The 11,096-nt window shown below is 39.4% G+C and overlaps 1 long non-coding RNA gene across 4 annotated transcripts; it reads left to right on the top strand.

Moving 5' to 3' along the window:
* Positions 1-1,815: 1,815 nt before the first annotated feature.
* Positions 1,816-4,848, top strand: LOC114570087 (uncharacterized). Of its 4 annotated transcripts, none has more exons than XR_003694464.1 (4): positions 1,816-1,984; positions 2,597-2,648; positions 3,289-3,382; positions 3,491-4,848. It is a non-coding gene; the product is annotated as an uncharacterized LOC114570087 (long non-coding RNA). The 4 variants fall into 4 exon arrangements; XR_003694465.1 differs by lacking the exon at positions 1,816-1,984 and having other exon boundaries at positions 2,301-2,648; positions 3,491-3,619; positions 3,846-4,848; XR_003694463.1 differs by lacking the exon at positions 2,597-2,648.
* Positions 4,849-11,096: the final 6,248 nt, after the last annotated feature.

Here is an 11,096-nt window from a genome sequence, read left to right as displayed (position 1 = left end):
CCTATGCAACATTCACCAAGGCAAATTCCACACAAGTGTAACTTATTGTGGCAATAAAAAAAATGTCTGATTCTGATAAGTTAGAGGTTCTTTTCTTACATATTAATATACTTCCTTTGTATTATCACATCAAGGCCCGAATGTGTTAGTGTTGTGACTTATTAAACCTGCCACTCAAAAAAAAAAAAAAAATAGGGGATCCATAGAGATTCCACTGAGCAAAGATACAGTCAAAACATTCATCAGGACGGAAGGCATCTTTACAATATACAAAGACATGTTGGTGATGGGAGGAAGGTGGGCTTTAAACGTAGGGAGGAAAATATCATTAATCGTCTCAGAATTGGCCATACAGGTCTTAATTATTCATTACATGAAATAGGAAAAAATTTAACTGGAAAATGCACATACTGTAACCAGCCAGAAACTGTTGAACATATACTAATTCGTTATTTTTTTTGCTTTCAAAAAACTTTATTATTCCAGTACAGAAACATACAAACATTGAAAACATTAAATGCATATATACATGCAAACATGAAAAAGGGGCGCTTGAAATTTGAAAACGTTAGTAATTAAACTAAAGCAGCTAATGTAAGTCGAAAGTGCCTGCGAGCTTCTCCTGTAGGCCTACTGTACGGTAATTTGTCTATTATGCAACAGAAAGTGACACAATCGTTGGCCTATAATTTTTTTGGGCCTTTGAAACAATGAAGCGCAGTCAGCGCTGGAAGAAGTATTCAGATTACTGCAGTAAAAGTATTAATACCACACTGTAAAAATACTCTGTTACAGTTAAAGACCTGGAATGAAAGTAAAAGTGTGTAAGTATCATCAGGGAAATGTAGTTAAAGTATTAAAGCATTTTAGTAAGTGTAAAGGATCCAAACAGTTGTGTGTTTAATGGTCTAATCATTTCAGATGGACTTGTAGGCCGTTATATTGCTGGCTAGTTTCATTTAGAATAAAAATGTTTTGATTTTATAAACTACATGTGTTTAATGTGCAGAAATCTTAATGTGTAAAGTAACTAAAGCTGTCAGTTTGATGTAGTAGAGTAAAAAGTACAATATTTCTCAAATATAAAGTTATAAAGTACAAGGACCTCAACATTTGGACTTAAAGACAGTACTGGAGTAAATGTACTTAAGTTACACTCCAGCACTGAGAGCAGTGAACAGCACACAGGGGATTTCACATCTTCTGGCTAATTAAACTCTGCTCAGGCTGAAGGTGGGCGGAGCTTAGATGAGATTTACATACACTAATCTTTTCTTCCAATGAGAATGATGAAGCCGTCATTAGTCCCGTCCTAACAGGAGGAAGATGTCAATCAATCAATGTAACCCCGCCCACACAATCAGCTAGATCACGAGCTCTTATATATATGTCAATGCACGAGCTCTTGGACAGCAGACCGCTAAACCAAACTATGGTGTGTCACTTTTAATTTCGAAACATTGTGCTCTGTTTAACAAGAACACTACTTTAACACTCAGTTAGCTTCCGTCTCACAGCGAAACATAACTTGACACATCACTGAGTGGCTGATAGTCGGGGGTTTTTTAACCTCTTTACAAGTGTTCTGCGAATGTGAACTGAGGCTATTACTGCCTGATGAATGTGACCGTTAATGTGAACTCGTTCATTCTGGTGTCCGTGAACGGCACGCTCTCTCAGTTTAACTTCGTTCAATAGGGTGCCAGATTTCTAGAGCCTTCCAGGTCAAAACCCGGCTAAAACACACCGTAAACAAGCGGTAAAAGGCGGGAAAAAAAAACCCAAACTGGCAACACCAGCCAACAGTGTCGCACCCAATGGTCGCACCGCCGCATCCGTTATCAAAACAAAAAGCAGCGTGGAGCATAGACAGTATATAAGAATATATACTGTATAATGTATACTAATATACGACGTATAACCTGGCATGGAGGCGACGAAGCAGCAAGGAGGCTTCGTATGCTAATTTCAACGGGGAAAAAAGGTCTGTGAGACCGGGAAAAATCTTACATTTCTGTGCAAACTTTCAAAAAGAAAATCCGCACTTGAGTCCCATCCACAGCAAACGGCACGTTGAACTGATTGGATATGAAGATGAAATCTGACCATAGTTTCAGTGTTAAAACTGATCAAATAATTGCTGTCTGTGGTTCTATATGGGCTGTGGCAATAATTTAGAAAAATAATAGCTCGCGGCAACCTATGGGCAAAAAAAGAACTATGAACTAGTTCATTTTTGGAAGTGTGGAAGATTTTGAAGTATGAACTGAACTAGTTCATTTTAAAATTTGTGAAGTGAACTTTGAACTATAGTTCATGTAGAAAGTGAACTTTCCCAACGCTGCCTCTTACTGTATTGAAAGCATGTTAGTCATTAGGTAAATTATTATGTCTAAAACACACTTTTAGATTCGTAAAAGCTTTGTCTTCATGAGAACACAAAGGGAGATCTCAGTTTTTGTTCTTGTGTAGACCACATTAGACCATGTCCAGATCCAAAACCACTATATCTAGACTTGTCAAATCTCTCAAGATCCTAAAAAAAACGGTTTCAGATTTGTGAAAGCTTGATTCTATTTGTGAAAATGCAATAAAGGAAGAAAACAATGGAAAACTGCAAGTGGCTAATGCATCCCATCACACAAAAGGTATCTAATTACCCCTCTACATATAAACTGATTGAAATGACAGTTTAAAGATAAACAACATTTACAACTTGTCTGAAACAGTTAACTGTTTAATTCATGCACTTTCCTCAGTGATTGATTTTCTTTCATTTAACATCTGAATACAAAATGCTACTACTATTAACCTTTTGCAAAGTTTTTTGTGCCAAGGCCCTCATCCCCTGTGGCATGTATGTATTTGAGTGTTTACCCTACCATTGTTTTGGGCCCCCTGTAAGAGTGACACAGTTGTATAATTATGCTATAGCAATATTGGGTCGCATCTTGCCCCTATTTTCACTTTTGCTGAGTAACGTATGTTTAAAGTGCTCATATTATGAAAAAAAATCACTTTCTGGAATTTGTGGTGTTATTTTGTGTCTCTGGTGCTTCCACATGCACACAAACTTTGAAAAAAAAAAAAATCCATCCAAGCTGTTCTGAGTGAGATACGGTTTCTGAATGTGTCCTTCCTTCAGTCTCCGGGTGAGCTGGTCAAAATCTGCACGGCTTTTTAGTCGACGTTAACTGTGATTTGAAATCGATTTATCGCCCAGCCCAAACGCAGCTATTGTGGTCATTAGTCTGAGTTTTCCCATGGTTTCTGTGCTGTGTGTCTCAGGTCAGTACGGGGTCCCTCGAGCCTCAGCAAGTCCTGTTCTGTAGAGAGGGAAAGTCCAGCAGCGTTCCTCTGAGCCAGAAAGGAAACCTAGAAGGTGAGACTGCTGTAACTCCCAGTTACCACACGGTGACGATAGAGCTGCGCTCAGAGCTAACAAATAACATCACTCCCTAGACAGTTGATTAAAGTTTTATGTATCAAGGAGGAGCCTACTAGTGTCTACGTGGAGAACCTGGTGAAGATTTTCTGCCACGGGAAAAAGCTGGCGCTTCTATGAGGGACAGATCCCATCCTTCCTGGGACCCAACGGAGGCGGGAGAAGCAGCACCATGTGAGTGATGGAGCACAGCGACAGACATGCCTAGTAGGGGCTTTAGGCTGTCACAGAAAGGGCCATAGAAATGGCAACCAACTCCACCATATTAACAGATGTTCATTTCCAACTGTTAGTAATGTTGGTCGGCTCATTGAGAATTTGTTGACTTTCCTTTTTTTTTTTTTTTTTTTTTTTTTTTTTTTTATGAGGCTGATTTCCCTTTTTGAATGACTCTTGATAGTAAAGTTTGCTGCCCCCTGATCTGAATGATGTGGTCCCATGCAGCTTCATCCTGACTGTCTGTTCCCTCCAACCTCTGGTAAAAAAAAAAAAAAAGTATTGGTAAACAATTTATCAGATAATCAAATTGATCTATTCTGTCTGGCTGTGCCATGAAGAATGTTAGTTTAAATGAAGCTACTCCTCTGTCATATTAATACTCAAATTCCTAGAGGCTCAAGCCAAGGAGGCGGAGTTGCAGCCATATTTGATTCAAGCCTGTTAATTAATCCTGAACCTAAATTAAATTAGAACTCGTTTGAGTCTTGTCCTTAATCTTCAACATGGAAAACGATACAGCCAATTGTTGTTTACCAAGCTCCAGGTCCGTATTCTGAATTTTTATCTGAATTCTGAGTTTTTATCATGTGTAGTCCTAAAATCAGACCAAGTACTTATTTTAGGTGATTTGTATATCCATGTGGACGTTGACAACGCCAGCCTTAGTATTGCTTCCAACTCACTACTAGATTAAATTGGTTTCAGTCAGTGTGCATAAGGCCGCTCACTGTTTTAACCACACCCTCGACCTTGTGCTTGCATATGGCATCGAAATTGAAGATTTAATATTTCCACAGAATCCTTTATCGGACAATTTAATAACTTTCAAATTTTTACTACCAAACTATACAAAATTGGTAGTGACAACTTCATGAGCTTCTTTAATGTTAAAATTATAACAATTAGAGATAAAATTCATCACCTTTTGCCCTCAACTTCTAATGGTTCACCTTTTAAACGCAGGAGTACTAGAAAGAACGGCAAGATCTCTAACAACTACTGTTAAAGGTCTCTTCAGCCAAGCCAAATCCTATTTATCTGATCGAGATCAATTTGTTAAGGTTAACGATAAATCCTCCAGGTACGCTAAAGGGGCAGACAGTCACCACATTAAGAGTAAACTGAAAACCCTCCTCTTTGATAAAACTTATAGTTAAGGAGTGAGGAGTTGCAGCGTCCGCCTAACCCGGCCCACCTGCTTCTCTTCGTAGTCATTAAATTTATTTATCATATAATCAATAATATAGTGAGAGTAGAGGGAGGCAGGCCAGTACAACCCGATTCGGCAGGGGAGAGTTAAAGCCCAATCCGGCAACTCTCTCTAAGCTAACCTGCCTCTATTAGCTATGCTATTATAATTCTAGACTGCCGGGGAAGTTCCTTCCTTCCTATGACACACTGAGCTGCTCCCTCATCTCTGTTTTCACGGTTTCCTTTTGTATGCATCCTGTCCCAGAAATGCTTGTTACTAACCTAGCTCTGGGGAGTTTACTCCCCGGAGTCCTTATGTGTCTTCTTCACAGAACTTTGCTCTGCGATTCCCTCAATGCCCGGCAGCCTCCACCCATGCTCTGCAGCGCCACGTTACATCCCGCAACGCCCTGCTGTGATGTTGATACGCACAGTAGTCAGGATCCGGTATTGGAGACTGCACTACTCAGTATGACACGATGTGCCCTGCTATGACATGAACTTCCACGACTACCTTCGAAGTCACTGTTCCATTATCTTTATTATGACTATTATTTGCCACTGTTCATCACACCCCCAACCGGCCCCGTCAGACACCGCCTACCAAGAGTCTGGGTCTGCTGGGGTTTCTTCCTAAAAGGGAGTTTTTCCTCTCCACTGTCGCAATAGCCACTGCTAATGCTTGCTCTTGAGGGAATTACTGTAATTGTTGGGGTTTTGGAATTTATAGTGTGGTCTAACCTACTCTCTGTAAAGTGTCTCGAGATAACTGTTATGATTTGATTCTATAAATAAAATTGAATTGAATTAAAGTTAGCCATGGCGTTCCACAAGGCTCAGTGCTTGGACCAGATATATCCACCTTGTATATGCTTCCCCAAGGCAATATTATTTGGAAACATTCAATTAACTTTAATTATGCAGATGACACCCAATTATACCTATCAATTAACCAGAGGAAACCAGTCAGTTAACTAAACTCCAAGCATGCATCAAAGATTTAAAAGCATGGATGACGTACAATTTTCTGATGTTAAACTCAGACAAAACTGAAGTTATTGTGCTTGGCCCTAAACACCTCCAAAACTCATTATCTAAAGATATAGTTACTCTGGATGGTATTACCCTGGCCTCCAGCACTACTGTCAGAAATCTAGGAGTTATCTTTGATCAGGATATAGCCTTTAACGCCCACTTAAAACAAACTTCAAGAACAGCCTTTTTTCACCTTTGTAACATTGCCAAAATTAGGAACGTCCTATCTCAAGACGATGCTGAAAAACTAGTCCATGCATTTGTTACTTCCAGGCTGGACTATTGTAATTCCTTACTGTCAGGATGCTCAAATAAGTCCCTTAAGACTCTCCAGTTGATCCAGAATGCTGCAGTGTGTGTTCTGACAAGAACTAAGAAAAGATCATATTTCTTCTGCATTGGCTTCCTGTAAAATCCAGGATTTAATTTAAAATCCTTCTCCTGACCTACAAAGCTCTAAATGGTCTAGCACCATCGTACCTAGAAGAGCTCTTAGTACATTATTGTCCCACTAGAGCACTGCGCTCCCAGAATGCAGAGTTACTTGTGGTTCCTAGAGTCTGTAAAAGTAGAATGGGAGCCAGAACCTTCAGCTATCAGGCTCCTCTCCTGTGGAACCAGCTCACCTCCGGGGGGGGCAGACACCATCACCACATTTAAGAGTAAACCTAAAACACTCCTTCGATAAAGCTTATAGTTAGGGAGTGAGGACTTGCAGCGTCTGCCTAACCTGGCCCACCTGTTTCTCGTCATAGTCGTCAGATTCATCTACCATATAATCAAAGTAGAGCGAGACAGGCCAGTACAGTCCGATCTGGTTGAAACTTCTCTTTCATCTGTGTACTTCCATGTCCTAGAAATGCTTGTTACTAACCTAGCTCTGGGGAGCTTATTCCCCGGAGTCCGTTTTCTTTTCGCCCAGCATGTTTCCTTGGATTAGGGTGGCCCCTAAATCATGGTTGCTGCCTGTCGCCGTGGTCCTGCTGCGCGCCCTGCTATGCCCTGTTACACCTGCTACGCTCTGCAGTGCCCTGCTGCGTCCTCCTACGCTCTGCAGTGCTCCGTTACGTCCTGTGACGCCCTGTACTGCAAAATTGAAGCAAAAAGGATTGTGCAGTCATTCACTTAGATTTGGTTTTAGATTAACAGCTTGAGAACAGAAGGACTTTTAGCAAATTACTGACTCGCACAACCCAGATCAGTTTAGTGAGTGACTCAGAATAACCAGAATCTTTAAAAGGAATAGTTTGCCAGGCCTATTTGAGATGAGGTGTAGGTGGGCGGAGCTTTCCAGAGGAAGAGGGGCTAATTGGCAGATTAACTGAAAACCCCTGTTCACGGCGTCGAGCTGTTACCACTAGTTCATTCTATGTGGTGGAAAAAAACAGCCAGATGGGGCACCTTAGGATTGCTGAGCTCCAGGCCAGGAATGAGGCATGCATTCTTTATGAGCCGCTGTCATTTAAAGATCTTTATAAATATTGTTTATTATATTTGAATATATTTTGTTTAGTCTCTTTTGTGCATTTTTAGTTTTGTGAAAAATAAAATGTGTTCTATTCTGTGAGAAGAGTTTCTTTGTGTTCTTTGGCTTTTAATAGTTTTGTTTCTGTCCACTTTGACTGAAATGTGTTTTAGGATGATAAAAGTCCTTATTTACATGGAGTCTGGTTTGGCAGAATTCCATTTGAGCTTGTGCTGTTTTTATCTTTTGAGTCACAGCGCTCAGTCAGGACAATGACTCAGCATCACCTGACACTAACTCTGCTGCTGATTGTTTGCTGCACGTCCACACCATTCACACAGGATGATGTCGCACCTGAGGCCTGTAGGCTACTACGAATCAAGGCCTGGATTTATCTGTTACCCGGCTTCACCTAACCTAACAATCGCTGTGTCACAACGGTGGTTAACAACCAGTTCAGTCAACTCAGGGTTTCCCAATCCAGCGGCGCGCGCGTCCACATAAAAGAGGCGTGTTTGCACAGCACGACCAATCACAAACTTCTACCAGAGCTGCATATTTTACCTAAGAGCAAACTATAATTCTACATAAATATGAAGAACACAGACACGGTTGTACAGGCAAAACGCAATACAGTTGCTGCTTCCTAAAACAGGAAGGAAAGCTGGCAAAATAGCCGACGCTGTAGATGTTTAAATCACAACTCTTATATCACTTCACCATCAGTCAGGCATAACAAGATCTGACCATAATTACACTTGTGCTTTCCATTAACTGTCATTGCTTTAGCCTAGCCTATTATATTATCAGTTGAAACCCTGGCAGTGGTAAGCGATCGTGAGAGCAAATACATATAAAAAGCATAATTAAAACCACTGTGCGCATTGGCAACACATGGTTCTAGAAGACTGCTGAAAATCTATATCTTTCATAAAAATACCCATCAGAGAATGTTAACGGGGTTTATTGCTCTCTAAATGCTTTTGAGTGCATCTCTCTCTCTCTCTCTCTATCAAACATGTTCAATCATTTTGATTTCCTTTTGTTAATTTAGATTTAAGTAATAGAAATGTTTGAATATTTTTCATTGTTTTTACACTTTTTTTACAACATTACCTGAAATAAATTCAAACATTTATGCAAAAATATGAATGAAAATAGATAAAATACATTTTAAAATTAAGATAATTTTGAAAAAAATAAAATAAAACGTTAAGTACATGTATAATCAGATAAAATCCTATTCATTAAGAGGAATCTGGGGAAAAGCTCTACTGTTTTCAGAAGTTTAATAATTTGGTTTATAAAACTGATTTAATAAATGATTATATAATACATATTATTGCATACTTGTGTTCTATGAGAAAAGGTAAAAAAAGTAGTATATTAGTAAAAAAAAATGTTTGTGAATATAAAATGTGTCATATAAAATAATGTTTTTAAACTTTAAACTCTATATAAATGCAATGACGCAGTGTAGTTTTTCTTTAAGCTGAACATTATTCCTGTTAAACCTGTAGGTCAGGTGACTCCGTGCAGGACTCTATTTCCGGGGGGTTTCGTTGAAGATGGCGTCTCGGTAACATCCTTTCTGCGTGGCTCTGCAGGGCGAGCAATAAAACTAATGTTTTAAACAACTAAACATGACTAAGGGCTGAACAGATGAAACCTTATGGAAAAAGAATTCATCAAGACGACAACTCGCAAGAAGAGCTTCTCATTCAAGTGTTTGTTTTTTTTTCTTTAGTTTATTCTCAAACAAAAGTTGCTAGCCGAGTTATAGCTAGCTATCCAGAAGGTTCGAGGAACCTGCTAACTCAGCGTGGTCAAACTGACCTGACTTCTTCTTAAAGGTCCCATGACATGGTGCTCTTTGGATGCTTTTATATAGACCTTAGTGGTCCTCTAATACTGTATCTGAAGTCTCTTTTATATAGACCTTAGTGGTCCCCTAATACTGTATCTGAAGTCTCTTTTATATAGGCCTTAGTTGTCCCCTAATACTGTATTTGAAGTCTCTTTTATATAGGCCTTAGTTGTCCCCTAATACTGTATCTGAAGTCTCTTTTATATAGACCTTAGTGGTCCCCTAATACTGTATCTGAAGTCTCTTTTATATAGGCCTTAGTTGTCCCCTAATACTGTATCTGAAGTCTCTTTTATATAGACCTTAGTGGTCCCCTAATACTGTATCTGAAGTCTCTTTTATATAGACCTTAGTGGTCCCCTAATACTGTATCTGAAGTCTCTATAGGCCTTAGTTGTCCCCTAATACTGTATCTGAAGTCTCTTTTATATAGACCTTAGTGGTCCCCTAATACTGTATCTGAAGTCTCTTTTATATAGGCCTTAGTGGTCCCCTAATACTGTATCTGAAGTCTGTATCTGAAGTCTCTTTTATATAGACCTTAGTGGTCCCCTAATACTGTATCTGAAGTCTCTATATAGCCTTAGTTGTCCCCTAATACTGTATCTGAAGTCTCTTTTATATAGACCTTAGTGGTCCCCTAATACTGTATCTGAAGTCTCTTTTATATAGACCTTAGTGGTCCCCTAATACTGTATCTGAAGTCTCTTTTATATAGACCTTAGTGGTCCCCTAATACTGTATCTGAAGTCTCTTTTATATAGACCTTAGTGGTCCTCTAATACTGTATCTGAAGTCTCTTTTATATAGACCTTAGTGGTCCTCTAATACTGTATCTGAAGTCTCTTTTAGTCCTCCTTTATATAGACCTTAGTGGTCCTCTACCTTAGTGGTCCTCTAATACTGTATCTGAAGTCTCTTTTATATAGACCTTAGTGGTCCTCTAATACTGTATCTGAAGTCTCTTTCCCGAAATTCAGAATTACAGCCACTAGAGCCAGTCCCACAATGAGCTTTCCTTAGTATGTGCCATTTCTGTGTGTGTGTGTGTGGGGGGGGGTTTAATACACTCAATATTGATTATTGAGTGTATTAAACCAGTATTATTATTGCAGAGATGGGGTTTGGGGCTGAGTCAGTGGGACTGTTTCTGGGAGATGAGTCTGAGGGAAGAACAAGGGTAAGGAGAATGCAGAAGACAAAAGGTAGGTAAAATAAAAAAGTGAACCCCCGGAAACAGTCCCACGGACCCAGCCCCAAACCCCATCTCTGCAATAATAGGCTAATTAATAAATGCTGGTTTAAAGCACTTCTTCCTGCCTCTATGTATTAATGCTCATGGGTAGCCTATGGGTTCCATTCAGACCTTTACATTAAGTCTTTTACTGTTTTATGTCAACAAGACATTTTCAGCTGGCTATACCCAATGTTTAGATCTGTTGTGCTATTTATGCAAATTACCACATACGTAATTAGATTATGCTCCGTTTGCCCATGTTAACAAACAGTACGACACCGTTCTCTCTACACAGACTTTAAATGCAAACTTATTTTTCGTGTGTTTTTATACTTTTCTAGTATTTAAATGGGAAGCTTTTGGGAAAAAATATCGCCGACGGGAAGGCAACACAAAGGTTAAGTTGGTTTGCCAACCGCCAATAAACCATGAATAATAATAATAATAATAATAATCCATGGAGATGATCGTCCTCCCACCAAGGGGTGGCAGTAAATCCCGTTAAAGGAGCTGAACATACAAACACCAGAGACGGTTTAGTTTTTAGCAGATAGCCCTAGAGCATCTTTGTTAATATTAAGACAATGGCTCTGAGGCTACCGCAATAGAACATTTTAAATTAAAGCTCGTAAAATAT

The sequence above is a fragment of the Perca flavescens genome, chromosome 15 (assembly GCF_004354835.1).
Source record: "Perca flavescens isolate YP-PL-M2 chromosome 15, PFLA_1.0, whole genome shotgun sequence".
Lineage (NCBI taxonomy): Eukaryota > Metazoa > Chordata > Actinopteri > Perciformes > Percidae > Perca > Perca flavescens.
The sequence above is the reverse complement of the archived record's forward strand: the minus strand, read 5'-3'. Positions and strand labels throughout refer to the sequence as shown.